Source organism: Gobius niger (assembly GCF_951799975.1).
Source record: "Gobius niger genome assembly, chromosome: 13".
NCBI classification, from domain to species: Eukaryota; Metazoa; Chordata; class Actinopteri; order Gobiiformes; family Gobiidae; genus Gobius; species Gobius niger.
In genome coordinates, this window is record NC_136864.1 from 28,115,442 (window position 1) to 28,132,964 (window position 17,523).

Here is a 17,523-nt window from a genome sequence, read left to right on the forward strand (position 1 = left end):
AAGGACCTGGACCAGATTTGTTTAAATAGTTGCAACCAAAACCCATTCCTAACTTCAACTTCAGCAACACTAACACGGTAATAGAAACGACAATTAGCCACTAGTTATTCATCGGAAACTGATGAAAAAACAGGACTTGAGTCGTTCAGTCGTTTGGGGCCAGGCTTCACAGTCTGTCCTAAAGCCTTTAACATCACTCTACAAGCTAACACTAAAGGCGTTTGAACAAAAACCAATGAAGTGGTCACTGCACTATTGTTAAAAAATACAAAATGATGACATTCGATAACTTCATCAGTTTCTCTTTTATAAAAACTACATTCAAGTGTCTTAATGGTCTTGCTCCGTCTGTAATGTGTCAATTGGCTTGTTGCACGGTGTGGCTATGCTAGCTCCTCTGACCTGAAGGTGTGAGCGCCTGGACTTCCTGTCTGTTTTCTTTTCCTGGAATAATAATCGTATTTTCTAAAGATTATGTTGTGGGCGGTGAGTTCCCGGTAGATGATCATTTACTGTGTTCAAATCATGAAGTTCAGATCAGAGACGCCTGTGATCATGAAGGATTGATAGTTTGTCTTGAAGCTAAAGGCTAACATGCTATAAAAGAATATATATAAAGGCACTATTTCAAGTTGTGTAATGCATTAACCGCTTAACTCCCACCTGAGCACATTTTCTCGACGTAAAACAATGATGGAAATGTGGCAAAAATGTCACAAGAAATTGACAAAAAAATGACCCAAAAATTACAAAAATGTGTCAAAAAAATTACAAAAAAATTACAAAAATATGACAAAAAAAAATACAAAAATGTGTCAAAAAAATTACAAAAAAATTACAAAAAATGACCAAAAAATTACAAAAATGTGACAAAAAAATGACAAAATGTGACAAAAATGTGATAAAAAAAATGGACAAAAATGTGATAAAAAATTGACGAAAAAATGTAAAAAAAAAAAAAATGTGACCGAAAAATGACAAAAAAGTGACAAAAATGATGGAAAAAAAATGTGACGTGAGGAAAAAGATCCTCTCGGTTCAGGCGGGAGTTAAGAGGTTAAATTAGCCTTTAGCTTCAAGACAAACTCACTGATCCTCACAAACATAAACATCTCCTCTATGGAAATATTTCTACCAGGAACTCACTGGTCTGAGCTAATCTTAATGGAAATGAATACGAACAGGAAGTACTAGCGCCCACAGCTTCAGCTCAGAGGAACTAGCGTAGCCACATTGTGCAACAAGCCAATTAATACAAAAATGCACTAATCCAGGAGTGAGTACCAGAGCTGGAGTCAAAACTGCCCTGGGTCAGTCTGTTCTCAGTGAAAGGGACTCAGTTATGGAACGCTTTGCCACTGGAGTTAAAGTCCCAAATGGACCTGAGACTTTTCTCACAAAAGCTGAAGCTGTGGCTGAAGAACAAACAAAAATGTGAACACTGAACTGTGAGGCTGAACTTGGGATGGGAAGTGGTCAGATATGTCTTCTCCTCTTTCTTTTTATTGTTGTATTGTTTGCTGCTTTTCACTGATTTTTCATCTTTCTGCTCTTTTATAAACCCTTTCAAATTAGCCGACGGCAATGTTTCCTTGTACTGTCCCTGTCAAATAAACAAATAAATAAATGAATAAAAGTAGTTCATCTGAGTAGAGTTATTGAGCATAATGTACCCCACTTGATTAGTCATTTCAATGAGAACTTTCTACTTTTACTCCACTGCATTTGAAAGGTAATTAAATCACTTTCTACCGCCATATGCAAGTATCCGAAGTAAAAAGTACATTTGCCCATGTGTTTTGTTCATCGTGAATAGCCCAATAATGCACCCTCCAGGACAGTAGGTGGCGCTGTGAAGATGTAAGGTCAAATGCCACTGACTCGGGCACAATTTTCATGTTTTTGATGCCGCAAAGTTACTTTTCCTTACAGTTACTTAACAGATTAGTACTTTTTACTTAACCCCTTAACTCCCGCCTGAACCGAGCACATTTTCTCCAGTTTGGATTTACCCCAATCCGAAAGCTTCTGGGGAAAAAAGGTGAGAAAATAGCGACAGAACTGAGACGAAAACAATGATGAAGATGTGACGAAAAAGTGAGAAAACTTTGACAAAAAAGTGACGGAAAAATGACGAAAATGTGACTCTTTTTTTTTTTAAATGACAAAAAAAGACAAAAAAACGTGACAAAAATGTGACCAAAAAATGACCAAAAAAAGACAAAAAATTACCAAAAATGTGACAAATATGTGACCAAAAAATGACAAAAAAAAGACAAAAAATTACAAAAAAATTACCAAAAATGTGACAAATATGTGACCAAAAAATGACAAAAAAAGACAAAAAAAATGTGACAAAAATGTGACCAAAAAAAGACAAAAAATGACCAAAAAATTACCAAAAATGTGACAAAAATGTGACCAAAAAATGACCAAAAAAAGACAACAAATTACCAACAAATTACCAAAAATGTGACAAAAATGTGACCAAAAAATGACCAAAAAAAGACAAAAAATTACCAACAAATTACCAAAAATGTGACAAAAATGTGACCAAAAAATGACCAAAAAAAGACAAAAAATTACCAACAAATTACCAAAAATGTGACAAATATGTGACCAAAAAATGCAAAAAAAAAAGACAAAAAATGTGACAAAAATGTGACCAAAAATTACCCCAAAAAAGACAAAAAATTGATTAAAAAAAAAAAAGACAAAAAAGTTACAAAATGAGTTGAATAACCCCCAAAAAGGATGGAAAAAAATCTGATGACGTGAGGAAAAAGATCCATTTAGATGAGTTTTGTAGATCTTAGCTTTCAGATGATGTGTTGCACTGGCCTACAGGATTTGGGTAAAGCTGAACTGGAGAAAATGCTCTCGGTTCAGGCGGGAGTTAAGAGGTTAACATACTCAAGGACAAAACACATTTCATCATTCTTCACAAGAAGAAAAGAGTACAGGGACTTTGATGAAAAACGACATGTAGTACTTGTGGGCGTGACGAGAGCTTATGAACAACCGTAAAAGCGCTCTTACCTGTCGCCGCCGTGCGCCCCTCCACACTCGCCCCCCCCTGCCTCCTCCTCCTCCTGCCCCGCCGCTGCCCCCTCTCGTCGCCGCTCCATCCGCTGCGCTCCGTCATGCCTGCCTCGCCACGGTCACAGCTCGAGTGCGTCCAGAGCCCGCCGCGAGCCGCGCGTCCGGGGCGAGCGCCGGTGATCCATGTGCTTTCGGTTCTTCCTCTGTCACGGGCGACCGCTGTCCGAGATCCAACCACCCCCCCCGCGAGATCCTTCAAAACAACAAGAGGAAACAAACACGAAACCTGTCAGGGAGTTATGTCAGGGCTGTCAGGGTGGCCAACAGGTGGACCGCGGGCTAAATGCGGACCGCTGTGAGAGCCCGTCTGGGCCACGGCTTCAAGTGTTCACAGCGAGATAAAATAAACTTAAAGCAGGACATTGAGAGTTAATATGTGAACAAAATACATGTAACGATATCAATTTTGAAACTTTACTTGTTGATTACAAAAAAAAATAGGATTTCATTTTTTATGCGTATATATATTCTAGGTTCATTTTAAAGTTAGACAGACCAGGAGTTCCCTACGGTGGCCTGTGTGTCTAACCCTTGTGTCTGCATGTGTGCTGTGTGTCTAACCCCTGTGTCTGCATGTGTGCTGTGTGTCTAACCCCTGTGTCTGCATGTGTGCTGTGTGTCTAACCCCTGTGTGTGCATGTGTGCTGTGTGTCTAACCCCTGTGTCTAAGCAGAAGTCCCACCCCCAAAAGTACCTACCCTTTCCTACCCTTTCTAACTGTGTTTAGCTTGAAATCATCTTGAGAACCCCAGGTCAACACTGAGGGGCCCGGGGCCAAAGTGAGCAAAATACTTTTTTTGTATTAGAGTATTGGAGTTTTTTTTACTGGAAAAGTCTGTGAAATTAAACATTTTGTTTTGTTTTTTTGGATTAAAACAAGTTTACAGTATCTGATCAGGAATTGGTTTGCAAATCCTACAGAAAAATAAAGTTATAGGTGTGAGACTGGGATATTTGGTGTTTCCCCGAGAGTGAGAGAAAGTCATTTAAAGCCACACCGCGTAGGACTTTACCCCAAAATTCAAATTGAAATACAAGCATTTAAAAAAAATATATATCTCATAAATGTACAAACAAACATGAGCTTTTGCTGCGAGCGGCTCAGCTCTCCTAAGACATGGCTGTAACTTTACTGGGAGTGGGTCCGTCTCCAGCTCGTCTCCATGGCGATGTGACTAAAGTCAGCAGAATTTGAGATTCAAACAGGTTAGGTTCACATCTAAATGCATTATATGATCATCCACTGCAGGAATAGCATTTTCTGAGTGGAGCTGGTCATTAGGAGCATGTTTTGTACTAATGGCAACAGCATGGTCCAAAAAGTTACGCTGTGTGCCTTTAAAGCAGTACTAAGTAACGTGTTTACCTTAATAAATCCTTCCCGTAGTCCCTGTGGGGGTGACACAAGTGTTTATGGGATGAGTGGAGGGTGTTTCATCTCCCCCTGGTGTCTCTGACCAGAAAACCATGTTTGCAACTTGGCTGCCACCGGTCCGGAGAAAGCAATACACACTAATGGAATCACGAAGAAGAAGCTAACATGCTAACGGGCAAAGCTAACTGCAGGCTAACGTCACTTTAAACAGTATTTACAGCCAAGTTTGAGTGAAAAAAAATATTTCCATTGTATTTTTGGATGCACAGTAACCCTCTCTCCCTTCGCCTTTCCTGTCAGCGTAGTATTTACTCTCTAAGACAATTAATAAGTTAAAAAATCGTAACTTGCTACGACACCTGCAGTTGCACCTATGGCCTCTGGGGGAAGAGTTACTTAGTACTGCTTTAAAGGAAACAGACTTTGAGGGAAATGAAAACCTTATTGGGTAGATTTTACACCATCTTTGCTAAGTTCAAGGTGAACCTTTAATTAAAACAGAACAACTGGCCTGCCTCCTGTGGTGGTAAGTTTAGTTAGAGTTAAGCTAGTAACCAAACCGGCGCCATTCGGCCTGGCTCCCTGCTGTGTGGTTAGACCGGTTCTCCTTCCCGTATCCCAGACAGACAATAGGCCAAGACGACCCAACACCTTCCCCACAAAAGATCCAGATCCTGGGTCTGGTCAAGATCCTGGGCAGGGCCGTTTCGCACCTAGAAAGACACTAGGCGCACATGGCCCACTTCACATGACAATGGTCTCCTCCCAGGCAAAGCGCATCTTGGCCGTTTGCATTTACATCTCCAAATGTACCACCATGTCTTTGTTCTGTTGTACCGCCTTTCATGTATGTGTGTATATAACCAGCTACGAAACCTTGCTCCGCAGATTTGCGCACAGATCCGTCTGAGCGCACAATCTCCGCATGCGTAATAAATTCACATGTTGACTAGACAAACTTCTCTTAAGCTTTATTAAGTACGAAAATCCACAACAATATTTGGCGTTGTTGGCACGTCCTAGCTCAATTTTTTTTTCCGGCGTGGAGACGATCGTGTGCGTTTGGCCGACCTGGAATTATTACTCAAACCAGCCTCCATACCTCACAGTAGCAATTTTCACGAGACGAAGGAGGGCACCAATCGCCTCGCGCGGGGAAATATTTTTTGAGCGACACGGGACTTTCAAAGAACCTGTTTGTGGTGAGTTTTGTTGTCTTTTCAACTGTGTAAAGCCCAGGGCAGCGCTGAAGTGTACACAGCCTTTTTTGTTATGTTTTTTGTTTTCTTTATTTATTTATGTTTTGCTTTCGGATGTTTATTTGCTTGTGTAGAGTGTGTGAGACTTAATCTGTCGGCTGCGCGTTAGTAATTGCTTTGAAAAGCAAGCCTGATCTCTTTGTGTCTCAGCCGCCCGTTCCGATCCAAAAACGCGCGCCTGTTCTGGTTATAAACTAACAGGGGGGGATCCGAACGCCCGAAAGTGGGGAAGAACAGGTAAAAGTCTAAGCGGGACAGACCCAAACGTTACCTTTAAAAGGGAAAATGGGGAAAAGTCAATCTACAGATGCTACATTCAGGGGAACCCAACCGTCGCCTATAACAATGGCAATGGAAAAACGCTTTGGAGTTAAAGCTCTGGAATGCTTGCCAATATGGTCGGCGTCGTTTGGTTTTCCGGAAGGTGGCTCAATGTCGTTAAATCAATTACGCGTGTTGCGTGAAAAATTAGAAGAAGAGAGAGAAAGAATACTGGGGTGTAAGAAAATCACCGCAGAAGATGTCAGAGCCATGCTTAAACATCAGACTTGTCTTGCTATGTGGGAAGATTTGGCTACAGAACGAGACCGCAAGAAAACCACTAAAATGATAGCTCCTCTACCTTCTGCAGAGGTAGAGAACATCCAGGCGCTCACAGACACGAAACCCCGTGGTAAACCTCCACCATATCGTTCCTTTTCCCCTACTAACCCTTTTGCGGAGGGAGCTGAGCTCCATGCTAAATACGCGCCCAAACAAAATGTTGGGTTAAACCACGAACACACTACTGTTGTCCCTTCTGCCTCCTTGTACCCAGATTTGTCGTCGCTTTCCTTCGTGCCACCGCCGTGTGACGCTGCCCCCTGCCTTCTACCCCCACCGCAGCGCCATCAACCCGAGCAGCACCAGCCCATCCAGCCCTCACAGCGGCAGCACCCTCCAGCCCCAACGGTGCCAGCTGACAACCCGCAGGAAGTGGGTACCACATCGCCAGCAGAAGAAGACGTGGCGGAAGCACAATGGAGCAGAAAAACGCAGTTGAGGCACGACCCGAAGCCGAGAAAACATTTCGTTGCCACTTTTCCAATGATAGAGATGGTGGGACGCGAAGGACCGGAGTTGGTTTTCAGACCTTGGGGTCCGAGCGAGTTCTTATCCGCCTCACAACTGCTGTCTACGAGGCCAGAGACAAACTGTTCCAAATTCAGCGAAGATCTCCTCGCCTTTTGCCGCGAATACAAGCCCTCCGGAGCGGAGTGCGCCCGGGTTCTTGTTTATAAGATATCACCTGCGGACTTTCAGAAATTTAAGCCTTATTTGCCCGATCCATCACTACGGGCCAAGGACATCATTGAGTCAGAATCTGGACCGTACATGACCGCTATGAAGAAAATGTGTGACGGGCTAGCGGTCGTTTTCCCCCGTAAATACGACCTCAGCGTTTTGGCTAAATGCAAACAGGAGACGGGCGAAAAAGTTGAGGAGTATTATAGCCGCTTGCTCGCTGTGTTTAATGAGAACTCTGGCGTACCCCCGAAGATTACTACAGCAGGAGAGGAGAAAGACAATCCTGTGTACAACGGATATTTGTGCTCCAGATTTTTCGAAGGACTGCTCCCGGAGGTAGCGGTAAAGGTGCGCGACTCTTACATTGCGTTTGCCGATGGACCCCAGATAAAGGATCTATTAATGCACGCTAAACATGCAGTTTTTTGTCTGGAGGCAGCTCAAAGTCAGGCCACAATGCTATCGGCTCAGGCCCGCACACCCCAAAACCCCAACGATAATTCCAACAAGGACGAAAAGATTTGGGAGAACAACAACGGGACGAGGGCGATAGAATGCTGGAACTGTGGAAGACGCGGACACAGAGCAAGAAACTGCCGCAACCCGCCGAAAAGCCAACAGACCCAAAAGAGCCGCGAGCAGTACAACCAGCCCCAGTGGCAGCAAAATCAGACCCGTGAGCCACACCAGCAGCAGTATGATACGCCACAGTGGCAACAACAACAACCCCGCTATGGAGGCCCACAGGATGGGCCCCACACATTTATTCACGGAGGGAGCTACGAGGCTGACTAAAAGGGGAGAAATGGCAAGGCAGCGGCACACCCGGGGGACACACGGAGGAAACCGTACGAGCGGCTCATCACCCGGTAACACATTCACACTCGTCACAGAAGCGATCACTCATCTGTCACGTAAGTTTGAACCAATTGCAATTGACACATACACGTTTTTGGAAGAAAATTCATGCTAAAACTCCGGAATACACGCTAACAATCAGCTGTGAAAAAAAAGTTACATTTATAGTTGATTCTGGTGCAACTAATTCTGTGCTTAAAATGACAGCCTTTCTGTCTCTCCTAAAATGAGTGAGCGCTTTACATTCACACTCGCAGCGTCGGGTGAAACAACCAAAGAGCAATTTACGTCGCCACTAACGTGTTTTGACTCTCAGGGCAACTCGTTCAAACATTTGTTTCTCTATTCCCCATTGTGCCCAATCAACTTATGAGGCTGAGATCTTATGTGCAGACTGAGTCTAAATCTGATCTCAACACCGACCAGCCTACGGGTAATGCACGCTAATGATCTGATAAATGACCCATGTTTTTACCGGGATGCACACAGAGGCACCGGTCCCAACATTTGACTTCCACTGGAAATTGACACCAAATCCCATGATTGCTAATTTGTTAGCCACGGCAGTGGATAGAGTAAAGCCCGTACAAGAATTAGAAGTCACCCACGGGGGAAGACTTACGCTGCTCTGCCCGGTTGCTCCCAGACTATCTTAGAACTTGAACACGCATGGCTTCAGTGTAGTGAAGAGAGGCTACATATTGAGTATGTTTACTATGGTGGTTCTTTATAATGATATCAGCTAGCTTCTGATGCTTTTGAGTTTACCTTTTTGTGTACTTTGGGGTTGTTTTATTTCTGATTTTTCTCTTTATTTTTAAGTTCCCCATGATGAAGTACATGGATGCATCCCTACAAGAAAGACAATCAGGCTTTCAAAATAAGAGCGCTCACCAAATTCTGTGCAAACAAGGTGAAAATCCAGCCCAAAGGAGATAGAAATTTTCCAACAGATTCCGGGGGTTGAAAAAACATGATGAAGGCCTCATCACACAAAACTTGATTTTATTTTTTTTGTTGACCTGACCTAACGACTTTCTGCGCAAGCGACTTCTGTGTTGTGTTTTGTGTCTTTGTTGACTGCTGTGTGCGTATGTCTGTCATGCATCTCTGGCACTGATTACAGGCGTAGATGCGACCTGTAATATGAACACGATAACAAAATTATTTTCTTCCAACAGGCCGGGCTTCGTATATAATAACCACTAACCACTAACAAACCTGAAACTAACAACTTCTTGTTCTATAGCAGGTGGAGAACGCTCTGACACATAATACGTGTCAAAAGGGGGGATATTGGGTGTTGGTTGAATAAGAAGATCTTTTAATGCTGTCAGAAAGTAAATTGTCTTGTCACAAGATCTGCCTCACAGAATGAATGGAGGCCCATGCCAAGGCCCATGGGCGCAGAGTGACCACGGAGAGCCGTGAGAGGGAAGCGCCGAGGGGACGACATGGATCCACGCCAACCACTGCTAGGTGATGCTGCCACAGATGACCCCAGAACGCTGACACCGATGGTGGGGACGGAGCAGGCACAACCGCGGCTCCCGACGCTGAAGGGGTGGGCTGTTGTGCGACCTCCGACGCTGGAACCGGCCAACAACAACAACAACAACAACAACAACAACAACGAGAGACACCCCCGAGAAGAACACAACGCCCCGACTCCCACGTGTCCCACTCTCCTGCCCAAGGCCATATCTCTGACCCCCGAGACTTGGCCATACTTGAGTCACAGAGAGCTGAACTTCGCAACCTACGTGCCGTTGCCCTTCAGAACCGGTTGGTTCTGGACCACCTGACCGCGTCTGTTGGGGGTGTATGCACGATCATTGGGTCATCCTGCTGTACCTACATTCCCGCCAACGATGAGGACGGAGGCCTCATCCAACAGGGCATAGCCAATCTGACCAAACTCCGGGACGCCATGCAAATGGACAATGTCACAGACACCCCTCACGGCCTGGACTGGTTCCTATCGTCCTGGCGAAGTGTACTCATTAATCTTGGTTTGGCCCTGCTGACTGTTTCGATTTTACTCTCATGTGTACTACCTTTGGTGTTCCGGTCCATTAGCAAAACTATGTCGACTCACTTCATGGCCGTCCAATGCACTGGCCCTGGGACGGACCCAGCAGCTAGCCCACTCAATCCCGACGCTGATTATATCAGCGATTCTGACGACGACTTTGTATAATTCTGCCACAATGTCTTTTTCATGTATATCCTTACTCTGTCTACCCTTTTTGACATACGTATATCCCCTGCTGTTCACTTGCAGTGTGGAGGGAGTTTTTATCACACTGATCAGCCGTTGACAACCACCCCGCAAAATAGGAGGCTTGGGTGACGGCATTTCATGCCCATCAACAACTCCTGTTTTGCTCGGGACCAATGCCAGGTTCACTTAACCAAACGGGACTAATGTGATGTATACCAAAACTAGGTTTTGGAATCATCAAGAGAGAGGAGTGTGGTGGTAAGTTTAGTTAGAGTTAAGCTAGTAACCAAACCGGCGCCATTCGGCCTGGCTCCCTGCTGTGTGGTTAGACCGGTTCTCCTTCCCGTATCCCAGACAGACAATAGGCCAAGACGACCCAACACCTTCCCCACAAAAGATCCAGATCCTGGGTCTGGTCAAGATCCTGGGCAGGGCCGTTTCGCACCTAGAAAGACACTAGGCGCACATGGCCCACTTCACATGACAATGGTCTCCTCCCAGGCAAAGCGCATCTTGGCCGTTTGCATTTACATCTCCAAATGTACCACCATGTCTTTGTTCTGTTGTACCGCCTTTCATGTATGTGTGTATATAACCAGCTACGAAACCTTGCTCCGCAGATTTGCGCACAGATCCGTCTGAGCGCACAATCTCCGCATGCGTAATAAATTCACATGTTGACTAGACAAACTTCTCTTAAGCTTTATTAAGTACGAAAATCCACAACACTCCCCTTAAGTAGCAACTATACCACACGACCAATCGACCAATGAGCTGGATTATCAATAACAAGCAATATTTTCAGGTCATACAAAAACCCACCCGTCGTGAACAACAGGGTCAAGCGAGGATTTAAAGCTAAACCTTCTGTTTCCAAACAAGTATAACCTGAACCTATGGGGACGACAAAAGAGGAAAAATCTGCAAAGTCAAACAGATTTCACAGTACTTAGGCAGTAAAAAGCCATAACACAGACGCACAAGCTCATTACAAACTCAAGCTGACCCTGGATTAGCTGGGAGGTTAGTCGTAGTAATTGTAGAAGTAATAGTACTTGTCATAACCTGGCACAAAGGGGCAGACGCAGACAGATGTAGTAGTTGAAGTAGTAATCTGTTCAATGGCAATGAGCGGTTCAATGTTTTGAGACCAGAAAGACGACTCACATCGACTTATTTCATCACGAACCATCAGGTCACAAACGTCACATGACTAGTAGAAGTATAGAGGCGTTCGTAGTAAAAGTCGCAGCATTAGAACAGTTAGTAGTAGTAGTAGTAGTAGTAGTAGTAGTAGTGGTAGTGGTAGTAGTAGTAGTAGCCATTCCCAAAGTCCAGTGTGTCAGGGCCTCCTTATCAATGTAAAGGATGAGGTAAGGTTAAAGGTGCATTATGCAACTTTTTATGTGGAAAAAACAGTTGAATTTTTTTTACATATTTGACCCAGTGGCTGTATGAGTGGTCAGCGTGGCACCTTTAGTGGCCTCCATGACGCTCCAGGATCAATTAATATGTAGGTTTTCACTGCCGACGGAGCCTCTCACCAGAAAACCTACAAAACAACTGATCCTGGAGCGTCATTGAGGCCACTAAACGTGCCACGCTGACCACTCATACAGCCGCCGGGTCACTACAAGGTCAATTAAGTACAAATATCAACTTTTTTCCGCATGAAAAGTTGCATAATGCAGCTTTAAGGTTCATATAAACAAACAGCAGCCATGACGGTCGGCTCAATGCTGATGCAAAGTGATCAAACACACGCACGTTTCCTTTCAAACTTTGCATTTTTTCAAGGCGTTTTGTAGACAAGCTTTGGGGGGGCCCTTTGCAGTTCCTCTGAGGCCCCGTACCACACTTTGGGAACCACTGGTGTAGAAGAAGGAGTAGAATCCTATTACTACAAGAAGTGGTACAAGTTATAGTAGTGGAAGACGGAGCAGTATTAGTAGTTGTAGCAGGAGTAAATGCAGTGGTAGGAGACTCGTATTAGAAGTAGGAGTAGGGGTAGTAGTAGTGCAAGGAGTAGTAGTAGTAGTAGTAGTAGTAGTAGTAGTAGTAGTAGTAGTAGTGGTAGTGGTAGTAGTAGGTGTTTTGTAGACAAGCTTTGGGGGGGCCCTTTGCAGTTCCTCTGAGGCCCCCCATGGGCCCCGTACCACACTTTGGGAATCACTGGTATAGAAGAAGGGAAGTAGAAGCGTAAAAGAAGTGGTACAAGTTATAGTAGTGGAAGACGTAGCAGTATTAGTAGTTGTAGCAGGGGTAAATGCAGTGGTAGGAGACTCGTATTAGAAGTACGAGTAGGGGTAGTAGTAGTGCAAGGAGTAGTAGTAGTAGTAGGAGGAGTAGTAGTAGTAGTAGTAGTAGTAGTATAAACCAAGGCTTTAAGTCTTAAACCAAAAACCATGACTAAAAGTCCAGTCCACACACACACAGAGAAACCACCCAAGTAATAAACTCACTCAAGGTTTATTACACAACGCGGAGCATGAGCGTATCCTCGTATCCTTGGGCCAAATGACATCGCAACCACGTCTGTCTGTGTACGTTTGTGTCGCCAATCCTTCCTCGTTTCGCCAAGTTTCTCTCCCAGAAAAGAAGGCGCGTATTTTGAGTCCGCTCGTTAACCTCTTTTTTTTTTTTCTTCATTTCGCGGGCACCACTAAAACTACTAATTGGCGTTTGTCTGTGGTGACTTCCCGAGCTAGGGCAGCGCGTAATGTTCGCCCTCATTTGCAACTCTCTCTCCCTCTCTCCCCCCTGTCACGCGTCTCGCCCGCAACTATTCTTTTAATAGTGAAATGAAGCCAGTTTGTCAGGCCTCTTTTGCGCACAACGTACCTGTTCGGTCTTGTCTCCGAACTGCCTTTTTTATTCAGTAAATAACGCCACGGGTTATTCTCACAGCGTGCGCTTCCAAAGCATTTTTCAAAAAAAAAAAAATCCACTTGTCTTTAAAGAAAAATGAACCAAAAAAATGTCGCTGGTTGTAGGAGTCCACAAGTCCTCGCGTTTCCTCCGGGGCGCGCAAAAAAAACAAAACAACAACCCCAACGTCAAACCACTCCAATTAAACTCCACGTGAGCGCTTCTCCGAGCTACGCTCTCCGAATTGTCCCGACAACAGTATGTTCCAAATGCGCCGGAGTGTCCGAAGTGGCTGTGCGTAAAAGGGAACACACACACACACAAAAAGAGAGAGGGGAGGGTGGGAGATACGCGCAGCTTCTTCTGCTCCTGCCGTCGCTGCTGTCAGAGAGCGGACTGTGAAACCCAATAGTGGTTCTCGACTCGCATCAACAAAGCTCGGATGTCTTTTTTTTTTTTTTTTTTTGTTCACCCCCTCCAGAAAAGGAGAGGAGAGAGAGAGAGAGAGGAGAGAGGGAGGGCTGTGTGTGCGCGCGCGTGTGTGTGTGTGTGTGTGACAGGCAGAGGGACAGCGCGTTTTGGAGGAGAGGAGTTGGAAGAACAATCGGCGCACTGACATGTGTCTCTCTTTGAAGTCCAGCGCAAACGGGGCGAATGCGCGTGTTGTGTGTTGTGGGACGGTGATATTATGTGGCTGAGTAGCGTGGGAAGGGGAAGAAGGAGGCGCGCGGATCGGGGGGGAAACTCCTCGCGCAGTCGTCAGGTCGTCCCAGGTGCGCATTTTTCGAAACGTCAGTCGTACAAGCCTTGCAGGGGCGGACTGGCCATGTGTCCATTCTGGAAGAGCACAGAGGGGCCACTGGCTCTAGGGCCACTAGTCCCGCCTCAACCGAGCTTTACCCAAATCTAAAAGCTAAAAAAAAAGAGCATCAAGATAGCGAGAAAAGGGGGATGAAACGTCAACAAAAATGATCGAAAAAATAGCTCAAAAATGACAAAAATGTGACAAAAATGTGGCGACGTGACGAAAAGTTTCCGTCACTTTTGTAGGTCTTAGCTTTCAAATGAGGCGTTACATTGGTACAAGCTATGTCGCATGATGGTTTTTGGAGAGTTTGCTGCTCATCAACGCAACGTCCCACCAGAGACGCACGTACATGAACGTCTTGAACCCCCACCAGTTCGGCTTTACCCAAATCGAAAAGCTTCTTGGGAAAAAAAAGCGTCAACGTAGCGATGAAAATGCGGCGACAACGCAAAAAAAAGAAGTTACGATCCGTTTTGTTGGTCTTCGCTTACTTCCCTTACTCTGGTCCATCGGCTGTGAACTCTCCGGTCGAGAAGCTTTTAGATTTGGGTAAAGCTGAACTGGAGAAAATGTGCTCGGTTAAGGCGCGGGGGGGGGGGGGGGGGGGGGGAGTAGGAGGCTCGACCCTTGACCTGAAGTACACAGTAGGTAGGGTCACCTGTCTCTCTTTTGGTCGCACTGCGCAGCCATTTAGACCTGTGTCCACCCGTCCCACCTGTTCAGATGAGGTCCCACTTTTTCAATAAAGTTAGAGTTACATAGACAACGACGAATGATCCGCCAGCGCTTCCCAGTTTCCTGAGTCATTCATGCAGTTGCGCCAAAATGAAGGCCTTAAATGTGTGTTCAGGAGAACCCCCGAAACAAAACACTTCCTAGGCCACAGCGGAGAGGGAGAGCCGTTTCCAAAGGGGAGGCTCGGCTGAACCAGAAACCAGGAGGGCGGCGCAGAACCCGGCCCACCACAAGCCTTGTACACAAACACCCAGTGCTTCATTTGTAAATTAGTAGTTTCATGAACACTTTTGGTCTGATGTGATGGATTCGGGGAACAGGCCAAAGCATTTGCCGAAACACTCTCATTAAACTCTCATCAAATATTTGCCGGATCCTCCTAAATATTTTCCCAGATCCTTTACCGTGAAAAACTGTAACGAGGTGTCAAATAAACCACTGCTAACGCCCCATCACGCACACAAAGACTCCAATACCGAGGCCACGATGACCGCAGCACTTTTCACCAAACCGCCGGCTTGATGCTCCCTGCAGTTGCAGTGGGGTGCTCCTCGCAGCTTCTATATGCCCGGTGTAAAGATTTTAAACTACCCCCATTTCAGGTTATCCCCCAGTAATTTGAAATCGATTTCCCCCGGGGGAAGGATGAATGCGGTGTCAAGCCACCCCCCAATTTCAGATTCAGATTGAAAGTTTGCAGCAGAAAACCGCAGATGAAAAGGGGTACACGCTGCCATTCCGACACCCCCCACCCACACACTGACATAGAGGTCTAATTGTCGGAGTGGGGGCCATTTCCCCACCTAGAACTAACCCTAACCTTAGCCCTAACCTTAAGGATAGTGGAGTTTACAAACTAACTCTAACCTTACCTTAGCCCTACCTTGAAATCAGGTTCAGGATATCGGGTAATTTGAAATCGATTTCAAAGTACTGGGGGTTTAAGGTGAATGGGTGGATGGCAGTTTGAGGTCGCTGCACCGGTTCCTGACTGGTGGGTGACGTCAGGGGTGACAGGTCAGAGAGGGGTGAGAGGGACTAGCGACCCCATACTGCTACATCCTTTTCTTAATACTTTACGCCATGAATTCACACAAAATGGTCCAAAGCCCGTTCACCTGCGTGTTTTGGTAAGTCAAAGAGAAGAGTTGTTCCACCACATCTTCAAAGTAAACTCATCATCCACATGCGCCACCTGCCCACAGCGCTAAACATACCCCCGGGGCTCCTCCACCTGCAAGCCCTCGAGCCCCGCCCCCCCCCTCGGCCCGTCCCACAAAACACAACAACAGCGGCATCAGCAGCAGCAGGCGGGCACTCCCAGCAGCGCAAACACGAGGCCCGGGCGGCGCACAAAGCCTGGGTAAACATCTCGGCGCTCGCTCCGCTCTCCCATCGCGGCGCAGGCAAACACTGGGACCAGCTATTCTTAGCCGCGGCGGAGGAAGCAGAGCCAGGACATAGCCGGGGGAACGCTGGAATGTGGCCAGAGAGGGAGACACCAAACGGCACGTATGCGGACGGGGCGACAGCTTATCCAGAGGGTTAAGTTCGGCAGGTAGAGATGTCAGCGATGGGATGGAGAGGTAACGGTCAGGGACTTGGCAGAAAAAGAGATAAGACAGAACTTTTCTGATCTCACAGTGTTTCAGATATCGTCGACTGGACTGGTTTTTCTTTCACTTTCAGAACCTTCGTCTGAACTGGAGAAAATGTTGAAATGTCACACTCAAAACATAAGACAGAGGCCTATCGAACCGCATCCCAAAGATTCTCAATAGGGTTAAGACCTGGACTCTGTGGCGGCCGATCCATCTCTTGCTCGCTGATCCACTCTTTCACAATGAAAGCCAGATGAATCCTGGCTTTGTCATCTTGGAATATGCCCGTGGCATCAGGGAAGAAGAAATCTATTGATGAACAGCAGCAGCTCCAGATCAGAATAGTTAGTGACATCCAGGTAAAGGACACTGTTATCTGTAGATTTCGATGTCCCAGTTGTGCAGTTTCCAAACTTGCGAGGTTTTCTCTTGCCTCCCACTGGATTTTCGAATTTTGCCTTGCCGTGGATCGAAGGACGGGGGGCCTCGCTGCTGACTCTTCATCAACACATTACATTTGCTTGTCTGTTTTACTGTTTGTTGTCTGTGTCACTGCTGCCGTTTCCAAACTGTTCTCCACAGCAGGGTCCGCTGTCTTTCAAGCTGTTCTCCATCATGGCCGGTCCAAGATCCAAGGCGTCCTCTGTCTGTGGTGACATTGGCAATTCGGCAAACAGGAACAGGGCTTTCCAAACGGTTTGCCAAATGAGCAATAGTCGTGAAGCCCTGCGAGGAATCTTCTGCTGAGATATTGGGCTATTCAGAGAGACGAGAACGCTCACACTCAACAAGGGGCCCCATTTGTCCCAGAAACACAATTTCGACACCACGGCAAACAAAACAAAAAAATCCCTTTTAAATATATACTATACTTGCTTGTTTCTTTTTACACTTTTACATTGCAGAAGACTCAACACTGTAGTTTTTTTATATTTTTATTTTAGCATAGAGGGGAGGGACTGAGCCAAGTTAAACTCCTCCCAGTGGTCCTTATCTGAGCCGCAGTTGGAGCTGGAACTTTGCTGATGAAGCCTTTTGGATGAGAGACGAAATGTTCAACACTTCAACTACAGAGTGCAGGAAATGCCTCAAGAACCGTCATTGTTGATTTTAGCATGTTCTTCAAAAGTCATTGTATAAAAAGGTCTATGCAACTTTTGTGTTTAAAAAAATAATACGTTTCTGACTTTTCTGTGACCCAGCAGATGCTATGGTGGTCAGCATGGCGCCTTTACTTACCATCCCGATGGCCGCTAGGACGCTCCAGGATCAGTTGGTTTTAAGATTTTCACTGCTGATTGAACTGCATCCATAGTTTTGTATGCCTTACATTCCGAAAACCTACCAGCAACCCCAAAAAACCTGAAATAAAACTGATCCTGAAGCATCATAGGAGCCACCGGGAT

At 45.7% G+C, this 17,523-nt stretch overlaps 1 long non-coding RNA gene across 1 annotated transcript in view; it reads left to right on the plus strand.

The window, feature by feature from the left end:
- The first annotated feature begins 348 nt into the window (after nucleotides 1–348).
- Nucleotides 349–17,523, plus strand: part of LOC306973284 — a 547,876-nt gene continuing 530,701 nt past the window's right edge. Inside the window, exon 1 of the long non-coding RNA XR_013793556.1 lies at nucleotides 349–408. This is a non-coding gene — a long non-coding RNA (uncharacterized lncRNA). The remainder of the gene's footprint in view (nucleotides 409–17,523) is intronic.